Consider the following 20,810-nt stretch of genomic DNA (forward strand, 5'->3'; position numbering starts at 1 on the left):
AAAAATGTCAAATAAAAAAAAATAAGTCAAGTGTGCAAAAGTTTATTCAAATTTTTGATTCATCAAAGTAGCCACCTTTTACTGATATAACAGCCAAACTGTGGTTAACACTTTTGATTTAGTATGCCAGTCACTCTGTACAAGTCACCAACTCAGCCTCCAGCAAAAGAACCCCAGACCATCATACTTCCTCCTCAATGTTTGATAGTTGGTGTCGCACACTGAGGAACCATCCTTTCACTAAATCCATGGTACATGGTACAAACACTCTGCGTGATGATCCAAAGATTTCAAATTTTGATTCATTGGTCCATAAGACTTCTTCCAGTCTACAGTATTCCTCAGACGGTATTTCAAGGCCCTATTTTGTCCTTTAATCAATCAATCAATCAATCAGCATTTATTTATATAGCACATATTCATACAAAAAATGTAGCTCAAAGTGCTTTACAAAATGAATAGAAAAATAGAAGACACAATAAAAAATAAACATAAGTCAACATTAATTAACATAGAATAAGAGTAAGGTCCGATGGCCAGGGTGGACAGAAAAAACAAAAAAAAAAAAAAACTCCAAGGGCTGGAGAAAAAAAATAAAATCTGTAGGGGTTCCAGGCCACAAGACCGCCCAGTCCCCTCTGGGCAATCTACCTAACATAAGTCAAACAGTCCTCTTTGTATTTAGGGTTTTCATGGAAGGACCTGATGATGATGATGGTCACGTAGACTTTTGGCTTTCAGTCCATCAATGTTGGTGCATCATGATGCTTTGAGTAGGTGGTGGTGGCGCAGGCCGCCACCACAAAGAAACCGGAAAAAGAAACATAAGAGAATAAGGAATGGCTTTCTTATTGCCACTCACCTTGTCAAACCTGCAGCACAAAGTCTCCTCTTCACAGTAGAATCTGAGACTTGTTTTTTTTTGCTGTGAGGCGCCTATCACACAAGTTGGTGACCCTCAGAGACTTGTCTTCTGATTGGGTTGTGACTTTGGGTCTGCCAGATCTCTTCCTATCAGAGTTTATTTCAGTTTCTAATTGCCTTTGGATTGTGCAGGACACCACTGCACTCACTGACACTTTGATTTTTTTTTTGCAAGTTCTCCAAAAGAAAGGCCTACACTTCTAAAGCTAACAGTGCTTTGTCTTATTTAATTCATTAATTGTTGTCTGCTTGCCATTATCAATGGGATTTACAACTTTCTACAGCGTAATATTTTCCAAGTAGAACTTCAGTGGTTGTAGTAACACAGTTTGTTCCAACTCTGCTTTAAGACAGACAAGAGGGTTTTTTAAGTAATCAACAAAAGTTGGCACCCTTGTGCAAACGGTTTGCTTCGACTGGCAAGGCTTAATCTACATGAATTACTGCAGAACATCTGAAGGCTGTAACCTATTAGTTCCCTGAAGTCGGCCCATTTGTAATATTCTGAATTTTCATTTTTTTCAGTTTTTGCTAACTTAAACTTTAAATTTAAACCTCTGGCATCTCACTACTTACCTTTTCACCATTTTAGATCATTCACTGCATTTCAACTGAATAAATTTGAAGAAAAACTGAGGTGTTCTAAAACTTTTAACCAGTAGTGTATAAACGGTATATATAAAAATACAGTATATCCTCTAACCCTAAACTAAATTAGGTGGGTTTGAAAATGTTATCTATTTATGAGCATGAGCAAGGTGCTATATAAATAAAATGTATTATTATTATTTATATCTTATCTAACCATACTTGCATTTTTCTTGTTTTAAATAAAATGTTTTCATTTCAATGAGAAAATAATTTTGTACCTTTTAAAAACTGATTTCCCATAGTTATAATCAACTTGACTGGTACCAAAATAGATTTTTGTTATAGCCATACATTACTTGTTTCTCTTTTTTTATGGTGAACTAAGGACAAGTTAGTAAAAGATGAGAATAAATGCATGTGTGAAAAACATGTATATATCTATAATGTGTGGCAAAAGTTAATATTTCTGAAAAGTAACTTTTTTTTTTTTTTACTTGATTTAAATTTGCTGTTGGCAGAAGAACTGCATCATATGCACACATCTTCAATACTGTGTGTTACATGATATACCACCGCATACTAATAATAAGTAAAAAGTATTACATGTCTTGCTTTTGCAATAATGTTAAGAGAAACATAATTTTCTGTATGCAAGACTAAGATGTACACTTTGAAATTTAGTATTGTTAAAGGAGTAAAAAGCACAAAAACTTTGGGATTCAAAATAAAGCAATATAACTACACATGATATATTCCTGACCTGCTAAAAGAAGCAGGAAAAAGCAAACTTCCTTCCATAGACTGAAAGAAAAGTTAGGAAAGGGAACTCTTCAACCTTGTGTTAGGTAAAGCGGGTTCAAAAGATGAATGCGCAGTATGTATGTATAGTACAGAAATGGTGCATTGGATGGTAAGTAACGATACATTTTACATCAAGTCGAAATTAAACTGTATCTCATCTCACCCCCAATGCAGTCAGGATAGAGCATCTCAAATTGGTCTATGTAAGATAGTGATGGATGAATGGATGACAGTAAAATTGTCTTCTATAATTTGATTGTTTACCATTTTAGGGCTCCACAGGGGCTTCCAAGTCGTTCTTTTTTATTACAAAAAAAATGGTGACCCATAGTACTGCACTCCTAATCTAAATTATCTATGTGGAGGAAAGTGCCCAGAAACCTGCAAGTGGACTCAGAATCAGGTAGTTTTCTATCAAGAAAATAAGCGTAGCCCATAAAACTCTTTACAAGCACAATTTTAAATCAGCTCTTAAGTAAAAGTTTGCAAGGAATACAATTGTAATGTTAATGATTTGATATAACATTTATTTTAATGTATACAAGGAGTACTTTAAAACCAGTATCTCCTGAAAATTTTCTAATCCAAATAGTGTCCCATATTTTCAAGCAATATATGATGAATAAAAGCTATCCCAAACAACATTTGGAGTATTAATAAACTTTATTAATGAAACTGGTATTAAACTGCTTCCTTCAAAAGAGGTACACGTCAGAAAAGTACACTTCTCTCACAGCAACAAGAGAAATTGATATTTAGTGCAAAATCAGAATAACAAAGGCATATCTGTTTAGAAGAAGAATTTTTTAAATCTGGCATAGATTATGGTGTCCAGTACAACATACATAGTACTACAACTTACCATTGCTTCACAAATTTAATGGTCAAAAGTTAACAAGACCCCAAAGTCGTAAAATGGCTCTGTTTCAAACAACTGCTCATTTACGATTTTCAGCGCACTCTTTACAGAAGAGAATTCTAATGTCATATATAGAGAAGTAGAATATAAACTCAATCATTTTATAATCTCCAAAGACAAATTTAAGTCTTTTCAAATATATAAATGCTGTACCAATTTTTAGAGATTTACCTAATAAACCATTAACTGTACTTATACCAATTAAATCTCTAACTTGTAGAAATGGATTATAAGTATATCAGCACATACTGTACATAAAACACACACACATCAGTACATCATTTAAATTTAGTTTTGGATGAACCTTTGTTGTGAGATGAAATCTCACGTCTTTAGTAATGATGTCAATGAATAATTTAAACAGTTTATTAATTAATAATTAAAAAATATTCTAACAGTACCAGTTTTTACCCCACTTCTGAAAATTATGTAATCCTTATAGACGTCTATACTGTGGCATCTGGAAGTATAATGTGCAGATCTACCAAAGGTTTTCATTAAAATAAGCAGTTCATTAAATTTTATATGGATTTCTGGATATGTATGGGTCTCTTATCTACAACAGAGTGAACAAGTATAACTAACAAAGTTTTAAACTTAACAAGAGTAACATTTGATGGTCAATAAACAATAAAAAAAAAATGAATTACAATTCACTAACATTAGATACAGCCCAGACTTTTTCAGTAAAAAGTGGGTTTAGACCCTGTTTCTTTCTGCACACTTTATTGTGATGAAGATTAACTTTGTAGAAACTTACTCATGAAGACTTGAAGCAGTAATTGCTGCTAAAGCAGATTCTGCAATGTACTGAATTATGGGTCTCAATGGGTATATGAATGACAGATTTCAGTTTTTGATGTTTAATAAATGTGCAAACCCTTCTACAAGCATGTTTTCAATTTGTCATTATGGGTTATTGTGTGGAGATTGATGAAGACAATAGATTCAACTTTCTTTCAGCAGTGACAAATCTGTTGGGAAGTTAAGTTGAATCTCGGTGAATTCAATTTACAATTAGTTAAAAATAATTGGAACAAAATGTGAATGACCTTCTCTTTGCCATTTGCCTGATACAGGGTCATTAGCACTTATATAAATAACATTATATAAATTAAATTTAAATGCCTACCGTTTCCATTATGAGATGAAAACTGTATAAATGAATGTTTAAGATGAAATCTGTTGAGGAAATAAAGGGGAAATGTCGTCTGCCACCACCCATTTATGTCAAGTCTTGTGTCTTTTTTTTTCTTCTTCATAAAACAGATAAGGACAAGGTCCATTGCAAACTCTGAATTTGCCCCTAGTACTAGAAAAGGTTCAATGCCTAATCATTTTAAATAGAAATATCAAACAGACCTAACAAAGAAAGATGAGAAATGATCCATCTTACAAAACATACGTTTGCCAAGTTTTCATGATGAAGATCAGACAGTTTATGAAAAAAACAGTAACAAAGTTCATATTAAAGCAAGACTACAATTAGACAAGCAGGCAGCATTTGTTACGGACAATGCTTGTTATAAGGCTCTGTTCAGTTATCTTGACCCTCAATTCATTACACAATGTAGGAATACAATAACTATACAATTAGAGAAACTGTATCATGACAATGGAAAAGTACTTCTTGTACTATAACAGCCAACTGTTGGACCTCGATTAATGCTTCGCTCTTCAAGGTAGTAACTTGCCACTATATAAATGAGAGCATGCTCTACAGTATACAGCAGAGGAGATTATTTTACATTTACTTATTTGGCTGACGCCTTTATCCAAGGCAACTTACAACATTTATGATACAACTGGTTACATTTCTTTTTGATTACCAACTGGAGTACAGGCAGGTCCAGTGACTTACTCAGGGTCACATAGGATTTGAACCCATAACCTGAGGGTTTGAAGTCCAAAACCTTAACCTTGGCAGGCAGTGTGGCGTAGTGGTTATCAGGTGGCTTATGCAAAAGGACTCATTTCTGTACTTTCCCAGTTTATGTCTGGAGTCAAAATAGGAATCTGTCTTAGCGTTCTCCTCATATGGCACTTTGAGTTAATATTGAAATGGTGGTGAGGGAGGGGTGAAGTTTGGTCATTTAAGAACAAGCATAATCATCTATTTCATTAGACAACTTTGGTTTAGCATCTTGCAGTTTGTTGAATGGTTCTCCAAATTCTGTGTATTTACATCTCTATTATAAGATTGTGCGTTTTTGTTCCCATTTTGAGAACATGTATTCTTTTACTGTGAATCACCATTGGAATGATAATATTTTTGTAAGACCTGAAATAGCTGGTGCAGCCTCTATGACATGCAAGCAAATATTGCAGATGCACAGTGCAATTCACATGACCAGAGTTCAGCAAAATACAAAAAAAAAAAAATCTTGTTTTTGAACGGAAATATTCTTAAATTCCCAAAGGGGTGCAGCTCCATTAAAGGTTGGCCACAGGCAATTTGTGCAACCAGAACTCATTTTAATACAGCTTTTTTAGTATTACATGGCTTGGCTTAAGAACATAAGACCTGGGGAGAATTCCAAGCCCCAAGGACATGAAGGACATGACTTTTGTCTGAGTGGTCCATCCTAATGTTGTTATGTGAAATAGCATATCAGTCAAGAAATTCATAGGGTCCATTGTTAAGAAAACAGCAAATTAACAAAATTAATACCAGAAGATGACAACACTAAAATTTAATTCTCACTTTCATTTTTAAGCTTAAGAGAATTACATATATGAATACTATAATGTATTCTAATTCACAAATTTCACAGAAATAAACATTAAACTTACATGTTATATAAAAGAATGGCATGATTAGAAGAAAATTAAAGTAGGAAAAATAAAGCAGGACAAAAGAGATTAACAGAAAGACTGCAATTGGAACCTGGCTTATTTTAACTAAGCATAGGAGGGTATATTAGCACATGACTATGTGTCAGCTGGAAGCAATAAGAAAAGAGAAATAAAATATTATGTTACAATTTCATAGGATTTATAGGAAAACTGTCACCTGAGCTGATGATCTTTTGAAAATGACAGTACAAAGTTATATAAGAGCTATAATGCACTAAAAAGGTCAAAACATTTAATAATATCTTTTTCAAAACTTCATAACATCTGCTTTCATCCCAAACTGTAATTATTTTATTTTAAGGGTTATGTGTTAGCGATATTGTGATATGTTTATATGGTATGTGGGGAATGGATGTCGCAACAATGTGAAAAAGAAAGTACACCCTTTTACATTTCTATGGTTTTACATATCAGGACATAATAAAAAAACATCTAGGGCCTCATGTATAAACAGTGCCTACGCCCATTTCCATACTCACGTCGAGATGTATAAAAACTAAACTTGGCATAACACATAATTTTACAACAGCCTCAGACCACGTGTAGATGGGCAGCATCCAGCATCAAAGCATTGCTAATGTTTCCATAAGGTTTCCCTTTCTTTTATAGAATCGCATCATTAACGCAGCTTTATCAAATACAATGAAATTAACTGCATATCATTTACAAATTTAAGGCACTTGATTGTAATCATTCTGGAACAATATAATGGTGCACAGAATGGCCAAACTATTCCAGCTACCATGGCTGCTTAAGCATTGTTAGAAGAAATCACAAATAGAAGAATTAGAAGAGAGTGTGTATTTAGAGATCACACTGATTTCTTGTCCCACGATGATGACTGGGGTCTAAGTTGACTTAAGATTTCGCAGAGATATCCTCTTGGAGCTGTGTGCTGAACTGGAGACGGCTTTACAAAGGTACACTTTGAGGAATTGTGTTCAACCTGTTCCTTTGCAATTCTGTCCTCCCTGGGGTTTTTAGCCACAGTAGTATAACTTAGGTGGCAGTGCGTAGCTGCCGAAGAAGTGGCTTCTCACCCTGATCACCAACCACTGACTCAACAAAAGTAATGTTACAATGACTGCACTAATGGGCTCGGGCAGTGGTAGAACGTAGAACAGGGCAGCTTAAAGGACGGTGGCACTGCCTGGATAAGACTGGTGGAGTGTTACTCTATAGTTCACAGAAAGTGCATCACATTGTGCAAGCGTGTAACCACAATTGTGGCTTGCCTGAAACCTGAAGAGATGTGGTAAGATGAACTTCACCCACCAAATGATCAGCCAGATCAGGCAATATTACAGCTTCGTTTGAATATAATTAGCAGAATGTTAAAAAATTCATTTTATTTGTTGTCAATCTCATGAGGTACAACCCTTATATTCCTTAACTAGCAAAATACCCGCGCTTCGCAGCGTAGAAGTAGTGTTTTAAAGAAGTAATGAAAAAGAAAAGGAAACATTTTAATAATAACGTAATATGGTTGACAATGTAATTGTTTTGTCATTGTCATGAGTGTTTCTGTCATATATATATATATATACAGTATATACACATATATATATACACACACACACATACATATATATACATATACATATACACATATATATATATATATACATATACACATATATATATATATATATATATATATATACATACATATACAAATATATACATATATATATATACATATATTAGGGGTGGGACTCGATTAAATAAAATTAATCTAATTAATTAGAGGCTGTTTAATAATTATTCCTGATTAATCGTATGTAATCATACATTAAAAAAAAAAAACATTTGCAATTTTCATTTAAAAGGGTTTTAGTGGGCGACAGAATCAAATAATTGACATGGACATGAATATTGTACACTCAAGCTCTTTTAATTTCTGAAAAAAAAAATGCTTTTAAAGTGCATTTCAATTTCAATCAGAAACAAAAATATCATCCCTGGCAAAAATTGGGCAGACTTAAAAATAAAGTGGTAGTTTAAGTACTTTAAGTACATTTTCAGAATGGCATTGTCTTTAAATAATAATAACAAAAATTTCAACATAAAGTGCAGTTTTTCTTCTTAAAAAAATAAGGCAGAAACATAAAAGGTAATTTGACCAGCTTCACCTTTAAACTCTGAGTAACCTTAGCCAAAATTATTTTGTACATTAGGCTAAAACAGTGTGATCATTGAACATTTTGTAATTAGATGTAATTAGAATTACTAACGGTCACGGAAGTCCAATGATCCCCAGTAAGAGCCACAAAGTCCGCTTTCTGTAATGCATCTAATTTTGCTTGGTTTTCAGTGTGCACAAAACCTCGCTTTTATTAAGGCTTCCGTCAGGTGGTCTTTTGAAATGAAAATTGCCTCCGATCAGTCGTAGCAACGCGCTTTCTTCCGACTCTTACATTTTTGTAGCTCTGATGTGTGTAGCAATGTAATCGATGTACCAGGAAATCATGCACTGACAAAAGTTCCCCTTTGTTTGGAATGCAAAGTGTGATTAAATGCGTTATTTTTTTTAACGCGTTATGGAGTACATGCATCGGAGCTTCTCAGCTGTGCTTGTGCTAAGAAAAGGAAACATTTTAAAAATAACGTAACATGATTGTCAAAGTAATAGTTTTGTGACTGTTATGAGTGTTGCTGTCATCAAGGATTTGATTATCATTATTTCTTGCAATCAGGTTCATATTTGGAGGATGTGTTGTGTTCAAGTTATATTCCGTGTTTGTCAACCGTTGTAAAGAGAGCAGGTTTCATTCATCGAAGTGTTCACCACCCAAATCGGTACTCGTCAATGTAAGATGTTCAACAGGCATTCCCGGGATTAAGTTGTGGAAATTGCCTGCGAACATTTAGCGGTAGCGTGTGTATGAACTTAATTTTATGTTTTCCAGTCCTGCAAAGTCATTTGACATTAGACGCCGGCGTACATGCATCGAAGCTTCTCAGCTTTGCTCGTGCGATCTCGCGATGTTAACGGGTTTATTTAATGTTAGCTAAGACCCAGCACTTAAAAGTTTCTTGCTACAGCAATTTTAACTCCGTTACAAAGTGATCCAAAGTCTCGTTTATACCTTGTGTCTTTTCATTAAATTTGTATCTCGCGAATACCACATTGGTCATAGGCATGACAAACGGCAGAGGGAGTGTGTCTATAAACTTAATTTAAAGTTACGGTTCAGACCGTGCTTTGTTTCCGCAGTAGCTGTTCACAGTCATTTCACGTGATTACGTGGGAGGCGTGATGATGTCAGACGCAACTCCGCCCCCCACGGCCATGTGCTGAAGTCCATTACAGTATATGTAGAAAAATAGGTTCCAGTTATGACCATTACGCGTAGAACCTGCCTAACTTTTGTAAGTAAGCTGTAAGGAATGAGCCTGCCAAATTTCAGCCTTCTACCTACACAGGAAGTTGGAGAATTAGTGATGAGTCAGTCAGTCAGTGAGGGCTTTGCCTTTTATTAGTATAGATTCCTTTCTCCACATCTCTTACAGCATCCACTATTGCATTTAAATAATAACACAGTGTAATATGCCATGTGTTGTTGTTCTTCTAAGGTTGTATTTACCTAGTTTTAAGTCCTGCTAAGGATCTGATGATTTTTTATCATGTCCTGAAACATAAAAACTGAAAGAGGATGTACATTCTTTTTCACGACTATATTCATAAAATACTTCATGTATTTTTATTGTGCACAATTATTTAGTAATACATTTGTTATTTGTTGAAAATATTTTTTTGCTTGAGAATTATATTCAAACTAGACATTAAGCCCGTTACAATAACGGGCACTAGAACAGTAGTGCATAAACATTAGTAGGAACAGTCTATATTAAATGGCAAGGGACCTTGTATGTGGCTGTAATATGTGTCACTGTATTGTGTGCCTTTAATTTTCTCTCTCAGTAATACTGGTTTGTATTTCCATAAAATGCCTCTAATTTTTGCTGACAGTAATACAGTGGAACCTCGGTTCACGACCATAATTTGTTCCAAAACTCTGGTTGTAACCCGATTTGATTGTGAACCGAAGTAATTTTCCCCATAAGATTGTATGTAAATACAATTAATCCGTTCCAGACCGTACGAACTGTATGTAAATATATTTTTTAAAAGATTTTTAAGCACAAATATAGTTAATTATACCATAGAATGCACAGCATCATAGTAAACTAAATGTAAAAACATTGAATAACACTGAGAAAACCTTGAACAACAGAGAAAACTAATACTGCAAGAATTTGCACTATAGCCTTATGACCCGCTCGCTAAAAACTCTTTTTTTAATGAGTTTTAAGTACAGGGGAAAAAATGAACATTTGAAAAATCTGTAATTTAATAAACACCCAAGAAAAGTAACAATGCAACAATGCACGCGTGTGTGTGTGTCTCTCTCGCGGGCCTGCATCTGTCTGTCTGTCTGACACGTGCGCCTCTGTCTGTCTGCCGCGCGCCTCTGTGTGTGTGTCTATCCGTCTATGTCTCTCTCTGCCTGTCTGTCGCGCCTGTGTGTGTCTGTCTGTCAGTCGCGCCTGTGTGTGTCTGTCTGTCAGTCACGCCTGTGTGTGTCTGTTTGTCAGTCAGTCACGCCTGTGTGTATGTCTGTCTGTCTGTCTGTCTGTCTCAGTCTGTTTGTCTGTCTGTCTGGTGTGCGCCTGTGTGTGTGTCTCTGTCCGTCTGTCTCTTGTGTGTGTGTGTGTGTGTGTGTTTCTGTCTGTCTCTCTCTCTGTCTCGCGCGCATCTCTCTGTGTCTGTTTGTCTGTCTGTCTGTCTGTCTGTCTGTCTGTCTGTCTGTCTGTCTGTCTGTCTGATGCCCGCCCGTCTGTCTGTGTGTGTCTGTGTCTCACGCGCACCCGCCCGCCCGCCTGTCTGTCTGTCTTTCTGTCTCACATGCGCCTGTCTGTCTGTCTGTCTGTCTCACGCTTGTCTGTCTGTCTGTCTGTCTGTCTGTCTGTCTGTCTGTCTGTCTGTCTGTCTGTCTGTCTGTCTCACGCGCGCCTGTCTGGCACCCCTGTGTGTGTGTGTGCCTGTCTCTCGCCTGTGTGTGTGTGTGTGTGTGTGTGTGTGTGTGTGTGTGTGTGTCTGTCTGTCTGTCTGGCGCCTGTGTGTGTGTGTGGCTGTGCGTCTGTCTGTCTGTCTGTCTGGTGCCTGTGTGTGTGCGTCTCTGTCGGTCTGTCTCTGTCTGTCTCGTGTGTGTGTGTGTGTCTGTCTCGTGTGTGTGTGTGTGTGTGTTTGTGTGTCGTGTGTGTGTGTGTGTCTGTCTGTCTCTCGTACGCCTGTGTGTCTGTCTGTCTCGTGCATGCCTGTGTGTCTGTCTGTCTGTCTCTCTCTCTGCACAGGGAATGCACAGGAAGAGACTGAGCACGTGCCGTGTGGCCCTGCGCATGCGCACTTCACCAGAAGACACACACACACGGACACCTGGACGCACACAGTGGTTTCATTAAAAAGGATACAGGATGTTATCCAGTCACCTACTGAAACCATCAGAATTTTTAATTATACAGTGATGCAGCTTTTTAGACACTTTTAGTTGAACTTATTCATAGCCAGTGCATGTGCTTATTGCTACTGGGTTGTATTTCTCGATATATCACATTTGCTCTCAGAAGAAAAAAATCTGACAGACTAGGCACATACTGCTGAAATTCTTTATAACGTATAGGCTAATTAAAAATCACAGCTCTTGCAATTTAAAAATTGCATTATGTCAAATCAAGATTTCAAAGTGAAATCATCTAATCACACAGCCAAACAACAACTATCTTTGCATTTTAAAAACAGACAATCTCCTGAACATCTCTGTACGTACATGCCAATCTCAAGACATCAGGCATTTCTAAAAATAAGCTTTTATTTATAATAATACATACAGAAGATAAAGATTGGAATAACACAAAGTATAAAGACATAAATAGTACAGACCAAAGTTGCATAAGATTTAACCCCCCTTTGTAGGTGCTGTCATACTTTAACAAGGTGCTTTTATGGCCTCTTTCCAGTCTACCTTTCTCTCTCTTTTAATCCCACACCTTGGCCAAATGACACATCTAACACATCAATCCCTCAAGTGACCTGAAGTACAGTGATCCCTCATTATATTGCACTTCGACTTTCGTGGCTTCACTCCATCGCGGATTTTAAATGTAAGCATATCTAAATATTTATCACGGATTTTTCGCTGGTTCGCGGATTTCTGCGGACAATGGGTCTTTCAATTTACTATATGTTACATGCTTCCTCAGTTTGTTTGCCCAGTTGATTTCATACAAGGGACGCTATTGGCGGATGGCTGAGAAGCTACCCAATCAGAGCACATATTACATATTAAATAAAACTCCTGAATGATATACTTATGCTTCCCGCGCGCTGCTTCGCACACTTCAAAAGCTCTAACAGCCCATATTGATTTTTCATTGTTTGCTTTTCTCTGTCTCTCTCTCTGAGAAATACAGGCAGATACTTATCCATCATGCAATACCATCAGGGAGGCGTATGATTGGCCCCATTATCTGCTCCTCTCGGAGAGGGTGTGAGCAGAGGGGCTGTTTGCGTAGAAGATATGGACGTGCCTGTAAAAAAATGCTGAAAGGCTACCTTCACATTGATCCCTTCATTGTGCCGCTTTATCACGGTGCTTGCATACTTAAAAGCGCAACAGCCTTATTGATTTTTGATTGTTTACTTTACTCTCTCTCTCTGACATTCTCCGCTCCTGACACGCACCTTGAAGAGGAAGATATGTTTGCATTCTTTTAATTGTGAGAAAGAACTTGTCATGGAGCTCATTTTAAACTTTTGACTAAAGGGTGTTATTTCATGTCTAGAGGGCTATAATAATGTTAAAAAATGTATTTAGAAGGTCGTAAACAAGTTTTCAATGCTCTAACTGCAAAAATATTAGATTTATAAATAAAGAATCCTATTTCTTGGAAATTCATTTATCTGTCTGGAGCGGATCAACCGCTATAAATTTGGGTTTACTGTACAACTGTGCAGAGAATATTTATAAACAGTGTGGGAGAGTTTCTAAAAGCTTAAAATATATAAAAATAACCATACAAACATATGCTTTCTACTTCGCGGATTTTCACGTATCGCGGGGGGTTCTGGAACGCAACCCCCGCAATCGAGGAGGGATTACTGTATTTCATTTCTTGTCCTTCTCAGATTACTCAGTTACTCTGTTGCTCCTGGAGACTTCATACCCAGTGCAGTACATACAAAAGGATTTACTAGCAGGTGGCTGAATGTCCATCTTATACTTCACCTTAATCACAAATATGGCACTCATACTCCTTGTGCCAGTTGGAGAACCCTTGCCAGCAACGTGAAACTATCTAAACTCAATATGAAGTGTCAACCATAATAAACAGTAAAGATGCGTTTGGTAGAAAATGTTTTGACACTATGAAAATTTTACATGAGGTAAAAGATAAGAAGGGCCTTAAAAACTCACTGGTCCACTGGTCAAACAAGTGGTGGACATGACAAAAAGAAAAATACAACTACAAAATAACTGATATTAGTATATCTATTTCAAAAATCACTGAATGAATGAACAAATAAAAGAAGTTTAGCCAAGTTCCAACAGTGGTGGACTGTAAATCACAATTTCTGATCCTACTTCTGACTTAATATGTGACCTTAAGCAGCCATCCCCCAACACTGAATGCTTTCTGAGAGCAAGAAAAACGATGGCTGCAAGCATTAATTGATCACTGAAGAGCACAGAAAACCAACAATAACAGTAACAAATAGAGCAAACAATTAGAAGCTAACTGCATTTAGTCATCAATTTCTGCATAACTGTGAATGAATCACACACTTTGCTGCTGAACTTGAAGCAAATTAATTGACTAATTATTTAGTTATTGATTAAGATTTGACAAATTGGAGGCCTGGAGAAGCATTCTTTCTAATTAGTCTGTTGCTACAATTGACAAAACAATAAGAGACGAAACACTTTCTAGGAAATACAGGAAAAGCAGGGAAAGCTGGAAAGAGAGGCAAATAAAGAAACAAGATAAGCTCTCTGATGTGTCACATGTTTATCCACTGGAATATTTAAAACTAAGGCTAACCAGACAGGATCAACATAAACATTTTGCTTCTAAAATGTACAGATAATATGAATAAGAAAGAAAGCAGGCTTGACAGCTTAAAAAAAATCTAAATATAAACCTGTGAAACCTCTTTAGATCAAAAAATTTACAGAACTTAAGGATTCTGGAATCAATAGTTACTGGAAAGTTCTACCAAGGACTTTTATTTCCAGTTAACCAAGTTAATTTACATGGTGCCATGTTAACTAAAGGTGTGTCCTGGATGGTTACAAAGTTCATGCAAAGGGAATCTAAGCTAGACTACCAGTTATTAAAAACTTAACCCTTAAAGTGAGTCTGAACAAGCCACTTAAATGTCTTGTGGTGTATGGCTGGCCATTTTTCCCGGCCAATACCCCCAAGCCGCCAGGTGGAGCCCTCCCTGCAGTATGGAGGTTCCCCAAAGACCAGCAAGGCATCATGGACATTGCAGTTTTTATACGCAGCCCTGCTTGATACCGTGGGGGCCACTAGGAGACACTGCAGGGAGGAACGACGGGTATTTTCCCTACACCCCGGAAGCACACATGGACAAGGGGAATGACGTGCTTCCAAGGTGAAGAAAAGGACTTTTTACCTGACCCGGAAGTGATACAAGATCACATGTACTGGGGATTGGGAACACTTCCGGGTCAGGAAATATAAAAGGATTGTGGGAGCTCCCAGACGGCGAGCTGAGCTGGGTGGAAAGGTGGCAATGCGTCTGGGAGTTGGAGGATTGTATTATTGTTATTGATTGTGATTTGTATGAGTATAGTGGAGGAGAGGGTGCTTTGTGCACTGTGGCGATTTAATAAAGTCACATCTTGGACTTTTACCTGGTGTCTGGAGTCGTGGACAGGGGTTCAAGGGAGCGATAGCGCCCCCTATCTGTCACAGTCTTCATATGTCATTTTAGAAGCATACATTTCAGTAATGTTCTTTAGGAATATCTGGTGGGAACTTGCAGAGACCACTCCAAATCGATATTACAATATTAAATTTGATATGTATTGCGATTTTTGCAATTTTTTTATTCCTTTAGACATTTGAAAGCCACACTTCGCACATCACATGACCCTGTTCACAGTGCCTGTCACCTGATCCGTTCCACTGAACATGCCATATCATCTACTCTTCATCTGGCCTTGTCCCAACTGGACAAAGGAGACCCATTTCTAGAATGTTTTTCATTGACTTCAATTCAGCTTTAAACACTATCATCCCTAAGAAGCTCTTATGGACATTGGGTCTACTAGGCTTACAACACTTCCCCATGCAACTGGACCCTAGACTGCCAGGTAGACAGCCCCAGCCAGAAACACCATTTTCAGTTCCATTACACTTAAGTACTGGTGCCCCCCAGGGCTGTGTACTCACCCCACTTCTGTTCACTCTGTTGACTCACGATTGTACAGCTGTGTACAGTCCTAACACCATCATTAAATTTGCAAGTTACACAACAGTGGTGGATCTCATCGTCAATGGAGTATAAGTCAGCTTACAGAATGGAGATACAATGAATGGCAGACTGGTGCAAGTGAGACAATTTGTCTATTAATGTGGACAAGATGAAAAAGATTGTTGACTTCAGGAAGACACATGCTGTCCACATGCCACAGAAGGGGCAGCAGTGTGTCCACTTCCTTTAGTGACTGAAGAAGGCAAGCCTACTGTCACCCATTCCCACCACATTCTACATGGGCACCATCAAGAGCATTCTGACCAGCTGCATCACTGTCTGCTTTGGGAAATGCAGAGTCTAAGACTGTAAGGTTCTACAATGGATAGTGTACACAGCAGAAAAGATCATCCTTATAAAGCTTTGCCTCCTGCAACGCCTACAGCATCGTGAAGGTCTGCACCCACCTCTCCCATGGTCACTTAATCTTAATGTCGTCTGGCAGAAAGTACTGAAGCATCCAAACCAGTTGTGCCAGGTTCTGCAGAAGCCTCTACCCCTGCCTGTCCGGACTCTGAATTGTGTGCTGTCCTCTGCCCTCAGATCTGTTCCTAGTAGCTTAATTATATGCAGTACATTTATTACACTTATACTATTGTTGCTTTTTATTATTACTTGTTATTAATTATTCATTTATATCTATTTCAGATCATTAATATTGATTCATTTACTATTTATTTAATAACTTATTTATAGTATAGTTCTTTACCCGTCTGGCAACTTGTTCCGCATTTATGTACAAGGTATATGGTGCAAGTTTTCCTTCCCTAGGATCCTGCAATTCTGACCATGCCTCTCTCTTCAGAATGATTGACAAACAAAAGCCATAGCCATGAGAAAAAAGCACGCCATACACACACACACACACACACAAACACAACTATAATCCATACTCTGAAAGCACATGCAGCTATTGAAAACAAATAAATTTTTAACCATTTTTTGAGCTTACAGTATGATATTAGCTATACATTGCTGAATTTCAGTTTACCTCAAGTGACTTTTGGTTTTCTACAGCTGCAACTTCATGAACCATTATTGTGTAGGTTTCATGTCTTTCACGTTCTTGACATGAATGACAGGGCTTTAAATCTTGCATCAATGGCAGAAGCTACATAAAGTGTGGCCATTTCCTTGCATACCATTTCTAGAGGCTTTGGTGAAGAGCTTCATTTATATCCCTAACAAAGGTTTCCACATATGGACTAATTTTGCTGGTGAAACTTGAGCAATGAAATTATTGCAAAAAGAGAATATCACTGATCAACATTCTCGTTAGATTTATGCAGTTTGATATATCCCAGACTCCCAAGAGTGTCTTGCAAAAGCTGTGTGTGAAGTGCAGCGATGACTTAAGAGTGTGAAGCTAGTTTAATTTCACATAATACAAATGGCCACTTTTATAGGCTTCAGTGCCGGGACAAATTCTACTATATTTGTTACATCTGACTCTATGAAAGTCATGATGAACTTCTCATTCTTCCTCACCTCGAGGGACAGTAGTACAGCAGTAATTGCTGGTTGCTGTTCAACGAAATGCTTAACCATATCATGAACACCATTCCTCCTGGTTGGCATTTCAGAAATCAGCCCGTGCTGTCAAAGATCCAAAAATTTCAGCAAAGATTGAAGGCCTTGGGAGCATCTGTGGAAAAACCAAGTGACGCATCTTATTCCCCCAAGTAATCATGCAACAGCCTGTAGTTTGAGCATGCACTGAGTCACTAAGTTTAATGTACTGTATTTGAACAGCATTTAACGTGATGAAAGCTAACCAACTGAGCTGCAATAAGCATATAGTTGATATTGTTAGTAACTAACACAGACTTCTTTTCATCAATTTTGCATTCCTCAGTGACACTGCAAAGTAACTCATTATTTTAACTTGACTAAGGTTTGTAGGACATGAGAGGATAAACACCATTCTTCAGTTATGTGATGGGATAGTATTGTAACGTAACACTGTGTGACTCTCGAAGTTCACAAATCACACATTAGATCATCTCTTTACACTTACATAGTAACTGATTTAGCTTTGTTGTACATTTTGGGAACTGCTGATCGTACAAAAAAATGTGATGGAATAATGTACCTCAGATTGAGAGTATGAATCATGATACAGTATTCTGTATTCTCTACTACAGTGTATGAACAAAGGTCCTTGCAAATAAAATAAGCAATACATTTCATTGTCCATTACCCATTTTTGCCTGATCGGGTATATGTTTAAAGTTGCATCCAACCTTTTGCTGCTTACTTGGCATTGCTGCAACCTTGGCATCATCAGAGTTTACATCCAGGTGGTGTGTGGAGAAATACAAGTGATCATTAGGGGTATTACCACAATACTTCACTTTACCATGGTAACTTTTGCATATGACTGTATTCATCTCAAATTCTCGCTTTGTAAAATCCAAAGTGTGCCCAAGCTTTTGCACTAAAGTGGGTTGGCAGCTTGAAAATTAGTGGCAAATTTTAAATAAATAATCAGGCCTCGAGAGGGTGCAGGCTCTAATTGGGTGCAAGTGTGCATGAGTGTGTTTCATTCCGTGGTTAACTGGGGAACTGGCTGGCTTCATTGCATACATGTGCGAGGCAGGCCGATGCGGCAAAGGGCACAGCTCCTTGCACCTTCACCCAATTAGGCAGCAGAGGATAAAGAAGCCTACACAGGACAGACGAGGGAGGTAGAAAACAAAAGGGGCAAGAAGAAAACAGGCTGGCCAGCAAGGGAAAGAGAAGTAAGGAAGGCAGACAGATATAGGTTAAAGGGAGAGTAACAGAGAGAAACAGAGGCGGGGAGAGAGAGTGCAATAGAGAAAGAATGAGTGAGCTAGCAAGCAAGGGAGAGGGTCCATAATGGAAGGAGAAAGAGGATGGTGGTCGGGAGTGAGCCTCAGGACTGCAGAAGCCTGAGGCTGTAGAGAGGGTGTTTCTGACGGGGCGCTTACGTAGGAACTAGAGCAGCCCAAAATGTGGTATCATCCACAGACGCCAAGGGACTGGCAGCAGGGGATGTGTGAGACTCAGATTGGGAGTCCTAATGACAGCCATAGACAATGGGGACAGGGGCCTGGGCTCGAATGGTGAACTCTGCTGTGAAGCAGAGTCAACCTGTGATTTGATGGTTGACTGCAAATGTTGGGGGGCATCTCCTCCTCCTGCAAAGTCCAAACAGGATAAAAGGAGGAGGTACCAGGTTTAAAAGAGCAGCATTGGGGCTCATCATTTTGTGGACTGTCTCTGGCTTTTAACCTCCAGTGTTTTTATTGGATCATTTATTTGTTTTTTTATTTCCACATGAACACAGTTTTATGGAGTATTTATTTATGAAGAACGTTTTCAGCACTGCACTGTTTTAGGCCACTTGGTTTTGAATTATTTTAAATAAAAGAACTTATCAATTTTGCACCTACTCCATGCAGTATGCGTGTTCTCAATTGCTAGGCTCATCCCTCTGGTATCTTATCGGAGGGGGCGGGTTCAAAGGCTCCTGGAAGGACGTGGTAGTGTTGAGCTGATTCACGCCATGACACGTTTAGATTTAAAACTGCAATGGCACTGCGTAAATCTGATGAGAGCAATCTGATCAGTCATGTTCTGTTTTCGCAATGATTTCCGTGCTCGTATTTCATCAGCAAAATGAGTCCATGTGCAGAAAGCCACATATGGACATTACTATAGGAACACAAGTAAATGTATGTACTATGCATTCTAATTATAAAACTGCATCAGTAAACTGTTATAATTGCCAAAACAATTGCCTGGTTGTATGCATATCATATTCAACTGGCTATACTAATTAATCCCATACTAGTTACATTCTGTTGATGTTAATGACAGAGGATTTTTTTTAATTTAAAATTAATTTTTTTAATAAACCTGACACTCCGATTATCACTATACTTCAGAATTGAATCAATTTTTCCCCGTTCCTAATGAAAGGAATCACAAAATGAAGATTGATTAAACCATTGCAAAATTTATATGGCAATATCTTTTTTGTGGTGTCAGTCTTGGTTTATTTAAAGTGCTCTCCTTTTGTTTGGAAGATATACTTATTCATGTAGGAGTTGAAAGGTGTCAACCCAATTGTACATGTTTGAGGTGGCATGGGACTTTACCAGTTCTGTCTACAATTTTTGTCAAACCATAGGGTTACATCTTTGCTGCATGCATATTATGCTGTCCTCTTGGCTTCAAAAACACTGTGATCGTTTACATGTCCTGGAGTAGTTCACAGTTAGGTGATGCAGTCATAATAAAAAGTAGTACAGCCAATTGCTTTCTGCAGGTAAGGAATGAGCTGCAAAGTGATGGAGTTCAAGTATCTTGGTGCCTAATGATAATAGAGGGGATCATAATACTGATTATTAAATCAGTGAACCTGGGGCAGTTTTCTAGACTTTACAACTAAGCCATAAACTAGGAGTCAAGTCATTGAATATGCTTTTGATTTACCACTCATTCTACAACACCATCATCATCTATGGTCAAAAGCTCCAGATAATGACCAAGAGAACAAGACTGTGAATGCTGGCAGCCAAAATCAGAGTTCTAAAAAGGGTGACTGAAATCGCTCTCCATCACAGAGTGAGGAGCTCAGCAATTTAGCAGGTGCTCTAAGTATAGTTGCTGCTATACCAGGTTGAGAGAAGCCAGCTGAAGTGGTGTAGGCATGAAGGAAGCATCTCCCCAAGTGCTCCCCACATTCAGTATACGTAGTACTAGGTATAACCCACTGTGAAATAACCTAGCTGGCTTGGGCATACATGAGAATTCACCATGTGGGAATATGAATGGTGACTAAGTATATGGTGGACTGGACTGTCCAACTTGGGACCCTCACCAGAAAAAAACAAACGTCAGCTGAAACAAACAGCTAATAAACACAGCACTTTCTAAGATTTAGGAGATGTTTCAATGTTTTAAATTTCCAGTAAGCAGTCTTAAAGCTAAGAAATACAAATGGCAGGAAGTTCAAATCAAGCTTCAACAATATGAAACATGCTTCTTTCTTAATGTGTTTTATGAGGCTGCTCCTGATTAGAAAGTAACAGTGCAGAAAGAACAGATGTTGAGAAAGCATCTGAAATGCCAACAGGAAGAATTTCACAGGGGCAAAATAATCAGATAATTAAGGTTTACATATTT

The 20,810-nt window shown here is 37.8% G+C and overlaps 1 protein-coding gene across 1 annotated transcript in view; it reads right to left on the minus strand.

The window, feature by feature from the left end:
- Nucleotides 1-20,810, minus strand: part of man1a2 (mannosidase, alpha, class 1A, member 2) — a 524,864-nt gene that overhangs the window by 379,163 nt on the left and 124,891 nt on the right. The window lies entirely within an intron of this gene.

Source organism: Polypterus senegalus, chromosome 2 (genome assembly GCF_016835505.1).
Source record: "Polypterus senegalus isolate Bchr_013 chromosome 2, ASM1683550v1, whole genome shotgun sequence".
In the NCBI taxonomy this organism is placed as follows: Eukaryota; Metazoa; Chordata; class Cladistia; order Polypteriformes; family Polypteridae; genus Polypterus; species Polypterus senegalus.